The following is a 20,761-nucleotide window of genomic DNA, read 5'->3' as shown; positions in this document are numbered from 1 at the left end:
TTCTCTCTCCCAACTCCCACTAAAATGTCAGTAAAGGAATTTATAAGTATAAGCTTACAACAACCAAAAAGAGAGGGGCAAGAGACATTTGCAAATGAGGATTAGAAGTTTTATTTATGCAAATATTAAACAATTATGAAAGTCCTTAAAAATGGAAGATGGACAACAGAACTGACATAGACCGTAAGTTACAACCTAAATGTTTTCAAAGAGATGCCAATAAGAAGTGAGCAGATTTGCCCTGAAGAATCCCAGGAGTGGCAGGATTTACAAGTACTAGGTTCCATGAAAAAGTAAGGCATGTGGCAATAGGCTAAAAATGGGGACTGATTGAAAGTCAGTACAGGAAATAATGGGGTTGCCAGGTGTCCCTCTCCCACTAACGTTAGTAGAAGGAAAGAAATAATAAAGATTAAAACATAAATAAACAAAAGAGAATAGAGAAACAATGGAAAAAAATCAACAAAATGAAGAGGTTGGGTTTTTTAGATCAACAAAATAGACAAACCCTTAATTATATTAAGAAAGAAATGGGTGCTGGCTGGTTAGCTCAGTTGTTTAGAGCTAGTACTGGGTTTGGATCCCCATACAGGACAGCTGACAAAATGAATGAATGAATAAATAAATTAATTAATTAAAGAAAGAAAGAAAAAAAAGAACACCGAAATAACTAAAATCAGAATGAAAGAAGAGACATTACAACTGAAACATTCTGCCACAGAAATGAGAAAGATTATGAGACTATTACAAACAATTATACACCAACAAACTGGATAACCTAGAAGAAATGGATACATTCTCAGAACCTAACAAGACTAAATCGTAAAGAAATAGAAAATCTGAATAGGCCTATAATTAGTAAGGAGATTGAATCATTATCAAAAATCTCCCCCAAAAGAAAAGCCTAGAACCAGGTGGCCTCACTGGAGAATTCTAAAAAATACTCATATTTAAACTGCATTTACTAGAGGAAAACAGAAAATGCTTCATGACATTGGACTGGGCAAGGATTTTTTTGGATAAGACCTCAAAAGTACAGGCAACAAAAGCAAAAATAGGCAAATGGGATTACATCCAACTAAAAAGCTTCTGCACAGCAAAGGAAACAATCAAACCTATAGAATGGGAGAAAGTATTTGCAAACTATGCATCTGACAAGGGGTTAATATCCAGAATATATAAGGAACTCAAAACAACTCAATAGCAAAAGACACAAACACACACACACACAAACACATAACCTGATTATAAAAGAAAAATGGGCAAAAGACCTAAATAGACATTTCTCTAAAGACATACCAGTAGGTAGATAGGCCAATAGGTAGATGAAAAAATGCTCGACATCACTAATCATCAGGGAAATGCAAATCAAGACCACAATGAAATATCACCTCACCCCAGTTAGAATGGCTATTATCAATAAGACAAAAAATAACAAATGCTAAGGAGAATGCAGACAAAGGGGAACTTTTATATACTGTTGGTGGGAATATAAGTTGGTACAGCCATTATGGAAAACAGTATGGAGTTTCCTCACAAAATTAAAAATAGAGCTACCATATGATCCAGCAATCCCAGTACTGGGTATAGACAAAGGTAAGGAAATCATTATGTCAAAGAGATGTCTGCATTCTCATGTTCATTGCAACACTATTCACGATAGTCAAAATATGGAATCAAACTAAGTGTCCATCTATGGTTAAATGGATAAAGAAAATGTGGTACATATAGGTACAATAGAATACTATTCAGCCATAAAACAGAATGAAATCCTGTCATTTGCAGCAATATGGATGAACCTGGAGGACATTATGTTAAGTGAAATAAGCCAGGCACAGAAAGACAAATACCATGTGATCTCACTCATATGTGGAATCTAAAAAGAAGATCTCATAGAAGTGGAGAGCAGAATTGTGTAAGGAGGAGGTTAAAGTATAATGCCCTCCAAATTGAGAGGGTTTTTCAGTACTGAAGAAGGAAATAGGCAGGTCCATTCAGTAATCAGAGATATTTATTAATCAGGGTGACTTACAGACAAGGAAGCTGGATGCAGTGAAGAATCAGATGTCAGCAGATGAGAACTCTAGCTCTGAGGTTAGACAATGTTTACATAGCAAAGCCGCTGTTACCAAGAATAACTTCAAGGAAACATCTTTAGAAAATAAGGTAATAACATCATTCACCAAGTGTCTTGTGATCCATGTGGCTCGGTTGGGGAGCACAGAACACTGATGCCACCTGCTGTAATAGGTCACTCACTCCCTAAAATCTATGTTCCTGTTTACACTTGCCCTAATCTTAAGGTGTAACTGGTCAGTGAAGCAAAGGAATAAGGCTAAGAGTCAACATGGCAAATAGAGCACAAAATGGCATTGGTTTTGTTCACCCTCTAACAGGAATAGTGGTTACCAGAGGCCAGGGAGGAGAGGTGGAAGAAGAGGATGGGAAGAGGTTGGTCAATGGGTACAAAGTTACTGTTAGATAGAAGAAATAAGTTCCGGTGTTCTATTACACAGTAGGATGATTACAGCTAATAATAATGTATATTTCAAGATAGCTAGAAGAGAGGATTTTGAATGTTATCACCACAAAGAAATGATAAATGTTTGAAATGATGGATATGCTAATTACCCTGATTTAATCATTATACGATGTATACATGTATTGAAACATCACACTGTATGCTGTGTGTACAATTATTATGTGTCAATTATAAATAAAACTTAAAAAAGAAATTGAAGATGACAAATAAATGGAAAGGCATCCCGTGTTTGTGGAATGGAAGACTTAATTTAATATTGTTAAAATATCCATAGTACTCAAAGTAATCTACAGATTCAGTGCAATCCCTATCAAAATCCCCATGGCATTTTTTTTTTTGCAGAAATAGAGAAAAAAAAATCCTAAAATTCACATAGAAAGGTGTGGTGTTAATAACACCAAGGTCAAGGGTTCAGATCCTGGTACTGACCAGCCACCAAAAACTAAAAAAAACCCAACATATGGAATTGGAATATCAAAGGACCCCAAATAGCCAAAACAATCTTGAGAAGGAAGTACGAAGTTGGAGGATTCACACTTTCTTCCTTGTTTCAAAACATACTACAAAGCTACAGTTATCAAAACAGTATGGTATTGGCATTAAGACAGACACATGGACAACCAATGAAACAGAATAGAGTCCAGAAATAAACCCTCATGTATATGGTCAAATGATTTTCAACAAGGGTGCCAAGACTACACAATGAGGAAAAGATAGTCTGTTCAACAAATGATGTTGGGAAAACTGGATATCTGTATAAAAAAGAATGAAGATGAACCCTTATGTTACACACAGTACAAAACTTAACTCAGAATGAATTAAAGACCTAAATGTAAGACCTGAAACTATAAAATTCCTAGAAGAAAACATAGGGGAAAATCTTCATGACATTGGACTTAGCGATGATTTCTTGGATATGACACCAAAAACACAGGTAACAAAATATAAAATAGACAATGGGACTGCACCAAACACAAAAGCTTTTGTGCATCAAAAGAAACAATAGAGTAAAAAGGCAATATACAGAATGAGAGAACATAATTGGAAATCATATATCAGATAAGGGGTAAATATCCAGAATTTATAATGAACTCCTACAAGTCAATAACAAAAATCAAATAACCCAATTTAGGGGCCAGCCCGGTGGCGCACTGCTACAGTGCGCCGCTTGGGAGCGTGGTGGCACTCCTGCCGAGGGTTCGGATCCCACATACAGACCGGTTCCCGCTCACTGGCTGAGCGAGGTGAGGGTGCAACACCGAGGGTTGTGATCCCGTTGCTGGTCCCGGTCTGGTACGGGCGCGACACTGAGGGTTGCAATCCGTTGCCGGACACGAAAAAAGACAAAAAAAAAAAGGAAAAAAGTAAATAAATAAATAAATAACCCAATTTAAAAATGGGCAAAGGACTTGAACAGGCATTTCTCCAAAGAAGATATGCAAATGACAAACAAGTACATGAAAAGATGCTCAATATCACTAATCATCAGGGAAATGAAAATCAGAACCACAATGAGATGTCACTTTACACCTGTTAGGATGGCCACTATTGAAAAAACAGAATATAACAAGGTGAAGATGTAGAGAAATTGGAACACTTGCACGCTGTTGGTGGGATTCTAAAATGGTGCAGCCACTGTGTAAAACAATTTTTTAAAAATTAGGAATAAGACTACAATATGATCCAACACCTCCACTTCTGGATATATAGCCAAAAGAATTGAAAACAGAATCTTGAAGAGATATTTGCACACCCATGTTCATCGCAGTATTATTCACAATAAGCAAGATGTGGACACAACCTAAATGTCCATCAATGGATGAATGCATGAAGAAAATGTGTTATGTATATACAATGGAATATTATTCAGCCTTAAAATATAAGGAAATCCTGTCACATGCTAACACACGGATGAAACTTGAGGAACTTATGCTAAGTGAAATAAGCCAATCACAAAAAGACAAGTATTGCATGATTTTACTATATGAGGTATCTAAAGTAATCAAACTCATAGAAACCGAAAGTAGAATGATTGCCAGGGACTGGGGGAGGGAGGAATGGGGAGTTGTTCAATGGATATAGAGTTTCAGTCATACAAGATGCAAAAGTTCTAGATATCTGTTGTACAACAATGTGGACAGTTAACAATACTTGTACTGTAATGTACACTTAAAAATGGTTAGGAGAGGGCTGGACAGTTAGCTCAGTTGGTTATGGCATGATACTGGTAAAACCAAGGTCCAGGGTTCAATCCCTGTACCATCCAGTCACACACACAAAAATTGTTAGGACGGTAAATTTATGTGTTTTTTACCATAATTTTAAAAAATTAAGGCAAATCAAAATTTTAAAAATACAAGAGACTTGAAAAGACATTTATTCAAGGATGATATGCAAAGGGCCTAGAAGCACATGAAAAAATGCTCTACCTCGTTAATCACTGGGAAATGCAAATCAAAATTACAATGAGATACCACTTCACCCCATTAGGATGGCTATAACAATAACAACCCAAAAAACAGGCAAACTGAAAACAAAAAACAGAAGACAAGTGCTGATGAGAACGTGGAGAAAATGCAACGCACGTACATTGCTAGGGGGAAGGTAAAATGGTACAGCCACTGTGAAAAACAGTCTGCCGGTTCCTCAATAAGAAACAACCCAAAAAACAGGCAAACTGAAAACAAAAACCAGAAGACAAGTGCTGATGAGAACGTGGAGAAAATGCAACGCACGTACATCGCTAGGGGGAAGGTAAAATGGTACAGCCACTGTGAAAAACAGTCTGCCGGTTCCTCAATAAGTTCAACATAGAATTACCATGTGATCTAGTAATTCCACTCCTAGGTATTTACCCAAAAGAACTGAAAACAGGTGTTCAAACAAAAACTTGAATAGGAATGTTCACAGCAGCACTATTCACAATAACCCAAAGATAGAAACAACTCAAATGTCCATCAGCTGGTGAATGGATCAACAAAATGTGGAATATCCAAACACTGGAATATTACTCAGCCATAAAAAGTAATAAAGCACTGATACATGCTACAATATGGATGAACATAGAAAACATTATGGTAAATGAGTGAAGCCAGACGCAAAAGCCCACATATTATATGACTCCATTATAGAAAATATCCAGAATAGATGAATCCATAGAGATTGAAAGTAGATTAGTGGTTGCCAGGGCTGGAGAACAGGGAATGAGGAGTGACTGCTAATGGTTATGGAGTTTCCTTTTGGGTGATAAAGATGTTCTAGAACTAGATAGCGGTGATGATTGCACAACATTGTGAATGTACTAAATGCCACTGAATTGTGCATTTTAAAATTATGAATTTTATGTTATGTGAATGTTGCCACCCTTTTTTAGAATGGCATTATGCAATTTAATCAGTAGTTCAGTAGTAAATTAAACACTTTGGACTCAATAGGATTCCATTCACAACACAAATAAATTGAAACAGAATTTCATAAAAATTTATAAATTCTCATTTCATGCTAATAGCCAGTGATTTCACAGTGAGTTTTGAGTTTCTGAATTGGATCGACTTGTGAGGCCAGGACCATAACATAAAAGATAAATCGAACTTACCAAGAAGGCATTCAGTCACTATGTAGGTGACTTCTTGGCCTGACTAGAGCTGTAAGCTCAGGGTTCTCAGTTGCTGACTTTGTCCCTGCTACCAGGTTTGGTTGCTTGGTGGTGGGGAGGCTGTGCACACAGCTGCATAGCAGGTGGTAAGGGTAGATTTGTAGGTGATTTGCCTGATTATAAAAGTATCAACCAGGGCTGGCCGGTTAGCTCGGTTGGTTAGAAGGCAGTGTTACAACACCGAGATCAAGGGTTTGGATCCCTGGACCAGCCAGCCACCAAAACAACAACATCGAAAAGTATCAGCCATGTGTGGTTTTTCTGTAGGAAACAATTGCATTTCCCCGGGAAATGGAGGACCTCTCTCCTTTTCCTGATTCGAATGGTAAGCCAGTATGTCAACTCCTAGGATTTGCTGCTATCTTCAAAATGTCAGGTCTTAAATCTGGAGAAGAAAGCTATCATGCCCTTTTGGAGCCATGAATATTATCCAGGTTCTACCTATTGCTCAGATTGGCAGAGGAGTTTTTAATTTAAAAAAAGTTCAATTTAGCAATTTTTTCTTTCATGGATTGTGCTTTTGGTGGTGTAACCCGGCTTAAGGTCACCTAGATTTTCTCTTATGGCTCTAGGAGTTTTATATCTTTGCATTTTACATTTAGGGTTATGACCCATCTTGAATTAATTTTTCTGAAGGGTGTAAGGTCTGTGTCTAGATTCTTTTTTTTTTTTTTTTTTGGTATGGGCATGTCCAACTGTTCCAGCACCATTTGTTGAAAAGACAATCCTTTTCCATTGAATTATCTTTGCTACCTTGTCAAAGATCAGTTGACTATATTTGTGTGGTTCTATTTCTGGGCTCTCTATTCTCTGCCACTGATGTTATTTGTTTTATTGCTCAGATTGGAATTTCAGTGGAATTACTGGACAATCTGTCTCAGCGAATAAAATCAAGGCTGCTGGATCCTCAGCTCATTCAGCAAAGTGATTCACATAAAAGATATTGGAAATTTTCTACAGTTTTGCTTCATCGTTTGCTGTCACTTAAGCTCGGACAACAAGTTCATGTGAACTGTTTGTTCAGGCAAGTGTAGTTCTGAAATGGTGTGAAAGACAAAAAGCACAAAAACCTTTCTTTTAGGAAACAATTTGATTAATTGTTAAAGAATTCTGAAACTTGCCATTTTAAAAATAATACCATTTAGGAGCAAGAGATGAAAAAGATAATGAGGCTTGAGTTTTAAAATGTCTTATTGAGGGCCGGCCCGTGGCTCACTCGGGAGAGTGTGGTGCTGACAACACCAAGTCAAGGGTTAAGATCCCTTACTGGTCAGCTTCTAAAGAAAATTAAAAAAAAACAGAGTGTGGTGCTGACAACACCAAGTCAAGGGTTAAGATCCCTTACTGGTCAGCTTCTAAAGAAAATTAAAAAAAAACAAAACTCTTAGTGATTATGGAGCTTAAGTAAAAGAAATTTTACAAAATTAAAAACATGAATAATGAAAATATTGAAACATGTTAATAATTTATGACTTTTTTTCTTAAGCTTAAAATACTATTTAGAGTCAAAACGCTTTATTTGTTTTGGCTAAACATGCATTATTTACTTAATAATAAAGCATATCCATTTAAAAAAATACCTAACTTATAAAAAGCATACACTTGATTTATAGTGTTTAACACTACTGACCAAAACTTAAAATTCTAGCTTTCTGAAATTTCATGAGTTATTTATTTTTAGGAAGGAGCCTTTCAGGAACAACCTATAGATAAGAATTCGGTTTCAATTACTCTTTATAGCTATAAATTCTCTCTCTCTTTTTTTTTTTGGTGGCTGGCCAGTGACCTTGGTGTTATCAGCACCATGCTCTAACCAAGTGGGCATGGTTAGGGCCATTTATAGGGCCAGCCCTATAAATTTTCTTTTTTATGATAAATTATAAACATGCAAAATGATCCCCTTATATAGTCTCCTTTCTACATTTTCTTGCGTAATGAACAGTATTAGGTAAATTACAAAAACCGATCAAATTGTGTTGCTTTCTTACCTTGCAGCATTCTAAGACGTTTTATGGGTCGGCCCGGTGGCGCACTGCTACAGTGCGCCGCTTGGGAAGCGCGGTGGCGCTCCCGCCGAGGGTTCGGATCCCACATGCAGACCGGTTCCCGCTCACTGGCTGAGCGAGGTGTGGGAGCAACACCGAGGGTTGCGATCCCGTTGCCGGTCCCGGTCCGGTACGGGTGTGACACTGAGGGTTGCAGTCCGTTGCCGGACATGAAAAAAGACAAAAAGGAAAGAAAAAAAAAAAAAAGACGTTTTATAATTCACATCACAGAAATAAGAAAGAAAATCTGAACTGAGCTGTTCTTAATTGTGGAAGACTTATGAAAAGGAAACTAATGATATTATACACTGGGTATTTGTGTTTTTGTTTTTGCTTTTGTTTTTTTGTGACTGGTAAGGGGATTGTAACCCCTGGCTTGGTGTCGCCCACACCACGCTCAGCCAGTGAGTGCACCGGCCATCCCTATATAGGATCCAAACCTACGGCCTCGGCGCTCCCAGTGCTGCACTCTCCCGAGTGAGCCACGGGGTCAGCCCTACACTGGCTTTAATTAGGGCTGAAAGTCAACAAATATAAGTCATTTTAAAAAATATTCTAATGAATATCCCAGCCCTTTCTAAGAACACTAGGTGATATCCATACAGTGTTCCAAACATCAACAGTAAGAAAGACTTCCAGACTGTTTGATCTATCCAGCAGAGAGGGCAGAGATTATAGTGTTCCAGCCACAGGAGTACATAGCAATTGTGGACAGAATTGTGGACACATTTCCCTCAGACCACAACACAGACTTCTTGATTGTTTTCAACTCTGACAGGCAACCATCACCTGGACTGGGCAGATGAGACTGCCTGGAGTACAATCTACAGGTTACTAAAAGGAAGCAGGAGTCCGTGAAGAAATGACTGATTCTGGGGCTGGAACAGGGAAAGCGCAAAATCAGCCTGGAATATCCTATTGTTATATACACACTATGTTTTTTCTATACCTGTGCATACATACCTATGAGTTTAATTTATAAATTAGGCACAGTAAGAGATTAACAATAATAGCTACCAATAAAATAGAACAATTATAACAATAAGCCAGCATCACTAAGCTTGTGTTTGGGGCCATTATTAAGTAAAATAAGGATCACTTGAACACAAGCATTGTGATACCAGTACAGTCAATCTCAAAACCAAAATGGCTACTAAGTTGACTAATGGGTTGGGAGCATCTCCAGGGTGGACAGAGGGATGATTCACGTCCTGGGTGGGACAGAATGGGACAGTATGATATTTCATTGGGTTGCTCAGAATGGTATGCAATCTAAAACTTATGAATTGTTTATTTCTGGAATTTTCCACGTAATATTTTCAGACTGGATTGACATGGTGTAACTGAAACCGCGGAAAGGGAAATTGTGGAAAGGGAAACCAGGGCAAAGGGGGGACTACTATAGTAGGAAAGGAAGGAAACTCCCTCAATCTGACAAAGGAAGATCGTCTACAAAAAAAACTACAGCTTGGGCCGGCCCGGTGGCGCACTGGATAGTGCGCTGCTTGGGAAGCACGGCGGCGCTCCCGCCCGAGGGTTCGGATCCCACATACAGACCGGTTCCCGCTCACTGGCTGAGCGAGGCGCGGGGGCAACGCCGAGGGTTGCAATCCCGTTGCTGGTCCCCGGTCCGGTACGGGGGCAACACTGAGGGTTGCGATCCGTTGCCGGACACGGAAAAAGACAAAAAAACAAAACAAACAAAAAAAAACTACAGCTAACAGCAAAGCCCATTCTGAACGATACACACATTTTTAAGGCTGTTGATATATATTATCAAGTTGCCCAATAAATTTTTTTAAAACGAATAGATAGAAGGGATCCTCTTAATGGACACTAAAACATCACTGGAATAAGTAAAACCACAATGCCAGTTAACTTGGAGGTCCACATGCCATTCCTTCTATAACTGGTACCTATTTGTCTTGCCCATTGCAGGCAGCTGCAATGGGAATGGTTGACCACAAGCCCAGCTGCAGACACCTGAAGACACAGTCACGATTGAGTCTGTATAATGCATGGCTGGGGTCTCTCAGGGGGATAAATGATTACCTAAATCATACACCCCACAAATTGATCCTTAATCTTGCAAAAGAGAACCTGCAGGAGAATAGAAAACACAGTTGCAACAAAATGTTGGAACTCTATCCTTGGAAATTAGAGATTGTGAAGGAAGTGAAAGACAAGGCCGAATAATCAAGTTTATGTATGTACAGAACAAGTGATAAATGGCTAAATCTGAAGTAAAGAGGTAGTGAAAAGATTTTATTTATCAGAGAGACTTGGGTTGAATGAGGGCAAGGAGATTCACCTCCCTGGGCGCCCTGTGAGGCGGCAGACTGGCTGTGCCCTACTGTGGAGGACACACTATCCCCCAAACCCTCATCTTGACCTGTTTCCTAGGGACTGTGCCCATCAGGCTTTCCCCTGGAGGAAACCAGCTTTGCTGTGAGGCCTGGTGCTCCCCCTGGTGGGCAGCAAAGTACCTGCTTTGAGAATATTCAGATATCAGAATATTAGAGCTGGGCAGGGCCCCATACCACCAAGATCTATTTCCTCATTAAAAAAAAAAAAATGTAACAAAAGTTTTCTCCCTGAACTGCTGAAAAATAATTACAGAATGTGTAACTTGATTGGGGTAATCATTCCACAATATATGCGCATATATATAGATAAATAATTGATTGATTACACAATTAATTATTACAGAGGACAAAGGCCATGATAACTGGGCAGTATAAGAAGGTACATTTTCTTCTTAGGTATAAACATAATGGACTAAAGCTAAAGGGAGATTTCTCTTCTTTTGTATAATATTTACTTTTTTGGGTTTTTAAAAAATCAAATAAAAATCACCTAACTTCCAGGAATAATCACTGTTAGAATTTTGGTGTCTTTCCTTCATATTTAATGTATAAATGATTGGGATCAGATTTAATATGCAGCTTTAAATCGTGCCATTTTCCACTTTATATTCTCCCATGAGAATTTTCCCCTCCTTAAATATTCTTTGTAAGCATGGGGGAAGAAAAATAGAATGGGAAGTAAGGAAGGAGAAATTGAGGATGTCAACAACTTTTTTTGGAAAAGGGAGAAAACAAATCAGTTAAGGAGTTGGATCTTCAAAGGGTCTGGGACTTCCAAAGAAGGGCAGAAGGAGGGAAAATAAAGGGGAAGCATGGGCTCTTCCCCGCCCAAACCCCAATTGGAAAGGCTGCGGGAAAGGCTGCCAGGAGGTGAGGGGTGTTCTGGGCAGAGGCGAACATAGAAGAGAGTTTGCCAGTCACAAACCCGGAGCACTAGAGGGTCCTGTGGCCGGGCTGAGAGGCTGCTGGTGGATAGGGGAATGAGTCTTACTGGAAGGTGCAGCGCATGTGAGGGCTGAGAGTCACAGCAACTCTGGGTGACCACCAAGGTTCGGATTTCTGGTGGTGATGGAGGTAAAGAGGGGAGCGAGGCCTGGGGAGAGGGGTCAGATGGGTCTTGGGATGAGAGGGTGGGCCCAGGTCTCTTCCCGCACTGATGCTTCCTTCCCTTGGTGACCTGGCTTTCCTCCACAATGGCTCTCAGATCCCGCTGATGGGGGTACCCAGACTCTGTCTTCTGCTCATTTTCTTCCTCTCACCTGTCTTCTTTTTTTAGTTGTTTATTTTTTTTTAAATTTTAATTGACACATATTAATTATACATATTTATAGGTTACTCTGTGATATTTGGATACATGTAAACAGTGTGCAATGATCAAATCAGGTTAGTCAACATATCCACCTCCTCAAACGCTTATCATTTATTTGTGTTGGGAACATTCAAAATCCTCTCTTCTAGCTAATTGAAATACAAAAAAATTGTTCATTGTAGGCACCCTACAGTGCCTCAGAACACTAGGTCTTATTCCTCCTATCTAGCTGTAATTCTGATCGGTTAACCAACCTCACTATCTCCCCTCCCCCTACTACCTTTCCCAGCCTCTAGTAACACCATTCTACTCTCTGCTTCTAGGACATTAACTTTCTTAGCTTTCACATACGAGTGAGAACATGCAGTATTTCTCCTTCTGTGCCTGGCTTACTTCACTTAACATAATGTCCTCCAAGCTCAGCCATGTTGCTGTGAATGGCAGGATTTCATTCTTTTTTATGGCTGAATAGTATTCCATTGTGTATATAGACCACATTTTCTTTTATCCATTCATCTGTTGTTGAACACATAGGTTGATCACATATTTGGCTATTGTGGATAGTGCTACAATAAACATGGGGTGCAAATATCTCTTTGTACACTGATTTTCTTTCCTTTGGATGTATACCCAGTAGCAGGCTTGCTGGATCATATGGTAGTTCTAGTTTTAGTGTTTTGAGGAAACTCCATACTGTTTTCCATAATGTCTGTACTAATTTACTTTTCCACCAGCAGTGTATAAGAGTTCCCCTTTCTCTGCATCTTTACCAGCATTTGTTATTTTGTGTCTTTTTGGTAACAGCCACTCTAACTGGGGTCAGATGATATCTCATTTTGGTTTTGATTTGCATTTCCCTGATGATTAGTGATGTTGAGCATTTTTTCCTGTACCTTTCTTTTGAGAAATGTATATTTGGTTCATTTTCCCATTTTTAAATTGGATTCATTGTTTTTCTGCTGTTGAATTATTTGAGTTATTTGTATATTCTCGATATTAACCCCTTGTTGCATATTTGCAAATATTTTCTCCCCTTCTGCAGGTTGCCTCTTCACTCTGTTGATTGTTTCCTTTGCTGTGCAGAAGCTTTTTAGTTTGATGTAATGCCATTTGTCTATTTTTGCTTTTGTTGCCTGTGCTTTTGAAGTCTTCTTCATAAAATCTTTGCCCAGACCAATGTCCTAGAGTGTTTCCTCTATGTTTTCTTCTACTAGTTTCATAGTTTTGGGTCTTACATCAAGTCTTTAATCCATTTTGAGTTGATTTTTTTTTTATACAGTGAGAGATAGGGGCCTAGTTTTATTCTTCTGCATATGGATATCCATTTTTCCCAGCACCATATAATGAAGAGACTGTCTTTTTCTCAATGAATATTCTTGGCACCTTTGTCAAAAATCAGTTGGCTGTAAATCTGTGGCTTTATTTCTAGGTTCTCTATTCTGTTCCATTGGTCTGTGTGTCAGTTTTTATGCCTGCGCCATGCTGTTTTGGTTATTGTAGCTCTGTAGTATATTTTGAAGTCAGGTAGTGTGATGCCTGCAGATTTGTTCCTTTTGCTCCGGATTGCTTTGGCTATCTGGGGTCTTTTGTGGTTCCATATGTATTTTAGGATTGTTTTTTCTATTTCTGTGGAGAGTGTCATTGGTATTTTGATAGGGATTGCATTGAATATGTAGATCACTTTCAGTAGTATGATCATTTTCAAAACATTATTCTATCACTCCACGAACATGGGATGTCATTCCATTTTTTTGTGTCTTCAATTTCTTTCATTAGTGTTTTATAGTTTTCCTGTAGAGATCTTTTACCTCTCTGATTAAATTTATTCCGAGGTTTTTTTGGTTTTTTGTTTTTAGCTATCGTAAATACAGTTGCTTTTTTGATTTCTTTTTCAACTCCTTGTTTTTGGTGTATAGAAACAGTACTGATTTTTGTATGTTGATTTTGTGTCCTGCAACTTTACTGAATTGATCAGTTCTAAGAAGTTTTTTTTTTTTTTTTTTATCTTTTAGGGTTTTCTATATATAAGACCTGCAAACAGGGACAATTTGACTTCCTTCTTTGCAATTTGGATGCTCTTTATTTCTTTCTCTTGCCTAATTGCTCTGGCTAGAACTTCTAATTAAATAAGAGTGGTGAAAATTGGCATCCTGGTCTTGTTGTTCTTAGATGGAAAGCTGAAAGCTTTTGTATGATATCATCTGTGGGTTTGTCATACATGGCCTTTATCATGTTGAGATACTTTCCTTCTATACCTAATTTGTTGAGGGTTTTCATCATGAGAGGACATTGAATTTTGTCAAATGCTTTTTCTGTATCTATTGAGATGATCATGTGTTTTTGTCCTTCATTCTGTTGATATTATATGTCATGTTTATTGATTTGCTTATGTTGAACTATCCTTGCATCCCTGGGATAAATCCCATTTGACCCTGGTGCCCATTTCCTCGTTTTAAAAGTGAACTGGCTTTTGATTATCAAATAAATGCCTCTTTACTACATAGAACCTTGGAAAATATTTGAAAGGCAGAAAATCATTATCAGTTATTCCAGATGCAAACATTTTTAATGTTAGAGCACATTTCCTTTGTTTCTTTTCTTATAGTTCATTTATTCATTCATGAAATGTTATATCCTGTTGTATCCTGACTTTTTCATATAATGCTATAACAGGAAAAATTTCCCACATCATTACAGTTCTTGTGTAAGCATCATTTCTAATGGGTGTGTAGTACTCCATGGTACATTTGCCTTAGAAATGTCTAATGACAGTACAGCTGCCCTCAGCTGCCCAGTACAGAGATGAGAAGGAGACACAAACAGTTAATATTTATAGCTACTATTCATTAAAGTGTGTACCAGACACTGCTTTATATACATCATACACAAAGTGGATACTATTTTTAACCCCATTTTATAATGAGTGACAGTGGTGTGCTAGTAAATGTTTTATAACTACTCCCCAGGAAAAAAAAAGTCCTGATTCATAGCACTTGCCAATTTCTATTGTGTAAATATTCCTACATGGTCAATTTATTTTTTTATTTTTTATTTTATTTATTTATTTATTTATTTATTTATTTATTTATTTATTTGTGACCGGTAAGGGGATCGGAACCCTTGGCTTGGTGTTGCCCGCACCGCGCTCAGCCAGTGAGCACACAGGCCATCCCTATACAGGATCCGAACCCGTGGTGGGAGCGTCGCTGTGCTCCCAGCGCCACACTCTACCGAGTGAGCCACGGGGTCGGCCCTACATGGTCAATTTAAAGCTATTAACATGACATCACTGAACACAGAGCTGGGAAGAGATGCATAGTAGCATACCATTATATAGTTCTTTCAGCCATACAGATACAATAGAGGTAAATAAACTTGAGAGCACAGAAATAGTAAAATGTAATAATGAGGAAATGCTGAGTTTTAAGTATTTATTATGGTTTTATAACATAATTAGTTTATTTGTGACTTTTTAAGATTTAATTTTAATAATGGCTGCGTTTAATAACCCACTTGCGAAATTTTGACAACTGTCTCTTTCCACCATTGGAAAAAGGTTAGTAACTTACAAAGCCATTGGACTTTAAATGTCATCCTTCCAGTCCTAGAGCCATTTTGCCTTACCTGTTGGTGCCTGGTGTAAGCCAGACACCACGTTAGTACTTACAGAGAACCAAATATGAATAGATACAATGGGGGAGGTGTATATAAGTAAATGATTATAATACAACATTCTATGGCGTACAAATTCTATGGCAGTGGTATGATGTGCACACTGTGGAGAGATAAATCGATTTTATGTTGGGGAATCTGACTTTTTTTAAAGGGAAGGTGACACTTAGGAAATGATCAACAATGGTTGCTGACATCACAAAAAGAGAGACAATCTGACATTGTATGCCTCCCAATGGAAGAACATATGTCTCTTACAGACATAGTCATGTCAAAAAACAAAATTCAAATGATCTGAATTTGATTTAAGTCACTACATTCTACTATCAATTTAGAGAAAATCAGAAGACAGACCAACATGATAAACTACCCAAAAGGACTGAATCAGCAAAATGCAGACTGTGGGAAATACTACAGGACAAATGAGTCAGTTTCTTCTACAGATAAATTGCAAGGAAAAAATATATGGACCTTATTGGGGACTTTGATTCAAATAAACAAACTTAAAAAAATGTACAAGACAGTTGGGGAAATATGAACACTGACTAAATATTTTATGATATTAGGAAAATATATGTTTTTTAGTTGTGTAATTATTATGGCTCTATCTTGTAAAAAAAAGTTCCTATCCTTAGAGATACATATAGAAATATTTATAGATAAAATGATATTTAAGATTTGTTTCAAAGTTCTATGAGGACATTTATTGTCAATTGGTTTTTGGCAAGGGTGCCAAGACAATTAAATGGGGGAAAGAATAATCTTTTCAACAATTGTGAGAGGAAAACTGGATATCCACGTGCAAAAGACTGAAGTTGGACTCCTACCTCACACCATATACGAAAATGAACTAAAAATAGGTCATAGACCTAAATGTTAGAGCTAAAATGGTAACACTCTTAGAAGAAAACATGAATAAATGGTTGTAACCTTAAGTTAGACAATGGTTTCTTAGATATGACACCAAAATCAAAAACACACACAAAAAAACAAGTTGGACTACATCAAAATAAAAAACTTTTGTGCTCAAAACAATAATTCGAGTGAAAAGACAACCCACAGAATGGGAGAAAATACTTGCAAATCATATCCAGAATATATAAAGACCTTTTGCAACTCAACAATAAAAAGACAAATAACCCAATTTTAAAATGGGCCAGGGATTAAAACATATTTTTTGAAAGAAGACATACAAATGTCCAATAAGCACATGAAAAGATATTCAGCAATGTTAGTCATTAGGGAAAACGTATATCAAAACCACAATGAGATACCATTTCATACCCGCAAGGATGGTTGTGATAAAAAAAACCCACAGTAACAAGTGTTGAAAAAGATGTGAAGAAATTGGAGCTGCCATATATCGCTGGTGGGAACGTTAAATGGTGCAGACACTTTGGAAAACAGTTTGGCAGTTCTTCAAAAAGTTAACCATAGAGTTACTATATGATCCAGCAATTCCACCCATAAGGTGGAGAAATGAAAACATATGTCCACACAAAAACTTGTACACAAATGTTTATAGCAGCATTATTCATGATAGCCAAAAATGTGGAAACAACCCTATGTCCATCAACTGATAAATGGATAAATAAAATATGGTATATTCAAATTGTGGGATGTTATTCAGTAATAAAAAGAAATGAAGTACTGATATCTGAATGAACCTTGAATTCTTAAGCTAAGTGAGAGAAGCCAGCCCACAGAAGATCACACATTTTATTATTCCATGCATATGAAAATGTACAGGATCAGCAAAATGATAGAGATATAAAATAGATTAGTGGTTATTTAGGGCTGGGGGAGGGGTTAGGAAAGGGATTGACTGCTCACGGGTATGATTTTTCTTTAAGACAGAGATGAACATGTTTGAAAATTAGATTGTGGTGATGGTTGCATAATATGATGAATATACTAAAAACATTGAATTGTACACTTTTTTTTGCAGCTGGCTGGTGAGAGGATCCAACCCCTTGGCCTTGGTGTTATAACACCATGCTCTAACCAACTGAACTCATCGGCTGGCCTGAATTGTACACTTTAAATGGATGAATTTTTTTTTTTTTTAGTGGCTGGCCCGTTCTGGGAACCAAACCCTTGACCTTGTTGTTACAAGGCCGTGCTCTAACCAACTGAGCTAACTGGCCAGCCCTAATCGGATGAATTGTATAGTATATAAATTACATTCAAAAAATCTGTTTAAAAAAAATTCTATGAAGAAGGGGAATAAATAGGTACATAAAAATAAGACCAGCCGTGAGTTGGTAATGTAAAAATAAGACCAGCCGTGAGTTGGTAATGTAAAAATAAGACCAGCCGTGAGTTGGTAATGTAAAAATAAGATCAGCCGTGAGTTGATAAGTGTTGAAGCTGGGAGACGAATACATGGGGATTCAAAATGCTATTGTGTCTACTTATGTTTACATTTAGAATTTTCTGAAATAAAAAGTTAAATACAATATTCCCTAGAATTCCCAGACGGGCTTACCCAAATGTCCCCTGGCCTCTCCCGATGTGTGGGTCTAGAAAAGGCCATCTGTCCTACAGGTGGGGTGGGACAGCTTTCGCCGTCCTTCTACTCCATTGACCATCCTGCGCCACTCATGGGCAGCTTGACCAACCTCTACCACAGCCTGGCTTCTGGGCCAACAGTGGGCCTCTGCCAGGACTGTGGCCCCTCCCTGTCCCTCCAGACCACGGACCTCTCGTCTCCTCCTCCCCTCAGCCAGTAGGGAACCACCTTGTCCTTGTCACCAGCAACCCTGTCAGCATGGAGTCCGCAGCAGAGCCGCTGGGATCCCAGTGCCCAGCTTGTTCTTCTGCCCTGCAGCCCTCCTGCCCCCACAGACTCTCAGAGGAGGAAGCGCGGGCCCGGCCTCTCACACCTCCCAGGCCCCTGGCTCCCTCACTTCCACACCAGCTGCTCGCTCTGGCCTCTCTTCCTCCCTCGTGGTGCTTTCCTGGCTCTCCTTCCTGCCAGCGTTCCCCCAGCGTCTCTGTCCAAGGAAAGATCTACATGTTTCTGACTCCAGGTGAGACCAAGTTCCTTCCTACAGGGCTCCTGGGGCTCAAGTAAATCAAGGGATGTATGTGTCTGAGCACTCATGTCAGGTCCCTGGAGATTTCCCTACAGTTAGGAAGCCTTGGGGAGGCTCTGAAACATTCTACAACAGTGAGGAGTGGGGCCCGTCTGGTTGGGTGGATTTACCTGATGTCTCACACCTGTGTTCTTCTAAAGGCAGCTGAAATCCAGGGTTACAGGGTGTTGGTATGAAATATGAAGGGTGGCCTGGGGGAGAGAAAATATGAGGAGGAACTGAAGCCAGCTGGGACAGTGGCTCCACCAAAGAGGAGGCAGGGGCTCCATGACACACGGAGAAAGCGGAATTGCCAGGACTTGGCGACTAGTTGGACGTAATGGTTAGGGGGAAGATTTCCAGGTCGGAGGACCAGGTGATGTCCTTAGCTGGGATAGAAAATAAAAGAGGTCCAAGCTCAAGTGACTGTTGAACTGGACATGCCTGCAAGTGCCTTGATGGCGTGAAGGGGCACAGCTGGAAGTTGAGGTCTAGAGCTGAGGTGATGCTAAGAGAAGTCACCACAGATGTGGCCCTAACATCCAGGGCTCAGAGATAAAGTGACCATATGGCCTGGTCCCGGTTTACATCTGCTGTCTGGTGTCTTGGTTATGCCTGTTGTCCTGGCCAGGGGGGAGGCGGTTAGCACCCCGTTCACTCCCAAAGGTGTTTCAGTTTGAGTGACATAGGGGCACCCTACTCAAGAGAGACCCTGAAGGAAGCCTGTCCTCTCCCTCCAACCTAAGACCCTGCGTTCCCTTCTTAGACTCCGATCTTTTTCACCTTTCTCTGTTTCCTTCTTCCCTTCTGCCAGGTTTCTCCTTCCCACATCCCTGGGAAAGATGCCACCCCCATCCCCACCCCCACAGACCCAAGACAGCCTTAGTCCATCTGGGTCACCCCTAGGTCGCCAGGGTGGCTGAAGGAGGAGGAAGGGTGGCAGGGAGCTCTTCAGCCTTGCCCCCACCCACGTGGGGTGAGAAGGCCAGGGTGCTGAGCCAGGCCGGCAGGCAGGAGGTCCCCTCACGGCTCGGCTCCTTTCCTGCTGTGTGGCCTTGGGGCAAAGCATTTCTGCTCTGGAGTCTCAGTTTCTCCCTCTGCAACAGATGGAGACTGAGCTAGTGATCGGAAATCTCTCTTCCCCTGAGAAGTTGTTTCTCTTGGGCATCAGGCCATCCGACGCCCGACCTAAGTCGCCTCAGAAGAGTTGTGCGTGTACGAATGTGGAGGTCTCCCGTGGGTACCGAGGCTGAGGACTAGAGTCAACGGAGCCCTTTAAGGATAAGCCTAGGGGGTAAGGCCCACTTGGCGGTTGCACGCCCCACGCAGTTGGCCTGTCCCGCGGCAGGCCTGCATCAGCCCTTGGTCACCTGCAGAAGGCGCCACAGACACACCGAGGGCGAGGGGGGCCTCAGGCCGGTGGCGAGGCCAAGGCCACCGCAGCTTCCGGGAAGGGCTTCCCAAGGGGTGTCCCAGAGCTGGAGCCGACAGGGATTAGAAGGAAGAGGCGAGGAGAGGAGAAAAGGAAGAGCAAGTTAAACGACGGGAATGAGGGAGGGGACGGGGGTCTTGGGACCAGGTTACGCGCCGCAGTCACACACCGCGTGCTGTGTGTATGCTGGAGCTCTCTGGTCACAGGACTCGTGCAAACCGGACAAGAGGGCGCTGGGAACTTGCAGGGGGGCCGAGGAGGTGGGATTCGGCAGTAGGATTTGTACTCAAACCGGGTTCGAGTCCTGGCTGCCACCGACCTCTCTGCGTCTCAGTTTGCTCATCAGGAAAATGGGGTTAAGGAGGCTGCCTCGCCGGGCTCTGTGAAGCTGGAAGTGATACATGTCCTGACGCAGCGACCGCCGCTAGGGTCGCGGCACTTGAGTTCAGAGCAGGAGCTCCGGGCGGCGGGGCAGGACCCGGCGCGGGGAGGGCGGGACTCCGGGAGCCGCGGCCCGAGGGGAGCCGAGAGGCGGCGTCCCGCTCCCCCCCGGGGGCCCGGACCCCGCAGACGCCGCTTCGGGTGTCCCCTCTCCTTCCAGGCGCCAGGCACCGGCTGTCACCTGCACGCTCGCGGAGCTCGGCGGGGAGGCGGGACTCGGCG

The sequence above is a fragment of the Galeopterus variegatus genome, unplaced genomic scaffold (genome assembly GCF_000696425.1).
Source record: "Galeopterus variegatus unplaced genomic scaffold, G_variegatus-3.0.2 Scaffold2345, whole genome shotgun sequence".
Lineage (NCBI taxonomy): Eukaryota > Metazoa > Chordata > Mammalia > Dermoptera > Cynocephalidae > Galeopterus > Galeopterus variegatus.
This window is presented reverse-complemented; position numbering follows the sequence as displayed.